Source organism: Bos indicus, chromosome 14, assembly GCF_029378745.1.
Source record: "Bos indicus isolate NIAB-ARS_2022 breed Sahiwal x Tharparkar chromosome 14, NIAB-ARS_B.indTharparkar_mat_pri_1.0, whole genome shotgun sequence".
Taxonomy (NCBI): domain Eukaryota; kingdom Metazoa; phylum Chordata; class Mammalia; order Artiodactyla; family Bovidae; genus Bos; species Bos indicus.
Genome location: NC_091773.1, coordinates 16,593,870 through 16,595,995, shown reverse-complemented (window position 1 = coordinate 16,595,995; position 2,126 = coordinate 16,593,870).

Genomic DNA, 2,126 nt, shown 5'->3' with positions numbered 1-2,126 from the left:
CACATATCTTCAAGATACATCCTGCACCTGGATTCTGAAGCCTGATACTTTTATGTGTTTGCCCAACAGGCCTCCTCTTCCCATCTTATAGATTCCCTTGTGGGAATGCCAGGCATTTGACACTCATAATAATCCCGTGAAATGGGTTTTATTACTCTTACAAATGACAAAACTAAGACTCACAGATTAGGTAACTGATTCAAACTTGAAGTGTCTGACATCAGAACCACATTCCTTCACAACCCCCTTCGTTTAGTCTACAAGATCAATGTCTCAACAATTATCCGAATTACCTGCCCCAGAATCACCTGGACTGTTGTTTGGAAGAACCACTGAGTCAGACCTCTGGAATCAGAGTCTCTGACAGTGGAATTCACCCCTTGTCTATGTAACAAGTTCTGCCGGTGATTCTGAGGTCATTCACACTTAACCTCCTCACCCCCACCTCCCCACCCCATGCCTTGTGGCTGATTAAGCATGCATGCATGCTTAATTGCTCGGTCTGACTCTTTGCAACCCCATGGACTGTAGCCCACCAGGCTCCTCTGTCCATGGAATTTTCCAGGCAAGAAAACTGGAGTGGGTTGCCATTTTCTTCTCCCAGGAATCTTCCCAACTCAGGAATTGAACCTACATCTCTTGGGTCTCCTGCGTTGCAGGAGGATTCTTCACCTGCTGAGCCATCAGGGAAACCCAGCATCTATGAGACTGGTCCAATTTCTAGGATTAATCTCAAACATTTTTGCCACTTGCTCTGTACTCCCTTACAGGGGAAGAATGAAAGAGATGAGCCATGGATTGGCACTTCCTGGGTAGCTGTTTTAAACTGAAAATTGTCAGAGCCCAAGCTGCAGAGTCACCCAGAGAGGATACCGGCGCTAGGCACTGTACCATCTGGAGACTGTTTTTGCGGTTGTCCTTGTTTAGAGAAGACGCTACACACACTCAAGTTGGGCTTTAAGGATCATTTCAGAGCAAACTTTGGTCTGTAGATGTGACTACTGAAATCATTCATCGAAACATTCATTGAGTGTTTTCTATCTGCCAGACACTTTGGTGGCGCTAGTTGTAAAGAACCTGCCTGCTGATGCAAGAGATGTGGGTTTGATCCCTGGATCAGGAAGGTCCCCTGGAGAAAGAAACGGCAACCCACTCCAGTATTCTTGCCTGGAGAATCCCATGGACAGAGGAGCCTGGTGGATTATGGTCATGGGGTTGCAAAGAGTCAGACACGACTGAAGCAACTTAGCATGCATGTAATTGCAAAGTACTTTATTGTAGTATTATCTAACAATGCTATGATGTGGGTAGTAATACGTAACAGCAAAATCAGACTGTAACACAATTTATGAACTTTGCGTGATAATCATGTGTCAAAATTAATTAATTATTATGAATGTACTACTTTGTTGGGAAACATTCATAATTGGGGAGTTTGTAGGGAGGAGAGAACTATCTATGTTTTTGGGAACTGTCCATGTTTTCTAATCAATTTTGCTGTGAGTCCAAAGCTACTCTAAAAAATTATTGTCATTTAGTTGCTAAGTCATGTCCAACTCTTTGTGACCCCATGGACTGTAGCCTACCAGGCTCCTCTATCCATGGGATTTCCCAGCCAAGAGTGGATTACCATTCTTGTTGTCATTTGGCTGCTACAGAAGCTGAGGCCTAGAGAACAGGTTGAGCTGAAGGCCACAGAGTTCATAAGCATTGGAGCCAAAACACAAACCCAGGCTAGGGTATGGAATATTCAGTAGCCGTGTGAGTCTACTTCAGGATACCAAGTCTGGGGCTCAAGGAGGTGAATTGTCCACTGATAGTTTTGGCTAAAGGGATCAGTGGACCCTTTGGACATTTAGCACTTAAAGTTCCTGGAGCCTGGGACTCTGCTAGATGCTGTGGGGACCCTCACAGGGTGAGAAGACACAGTTACTTCCGGAAGCTCACAGTGTAGTTAAGAGAACAACTCACATGCAAGAGCCTCTTATGACTCACATGGACTTGCTGAGAGGTTTGTTCTCTGGGTCCCTGTGTGTGAGAGTCTGTGTTAGTGTGAGTGTTTATGAGTGTGCGTATATGCGTACATGTGTGTAACAGGAGCAGGAGTGTGAGAAGAGATGGCAGTG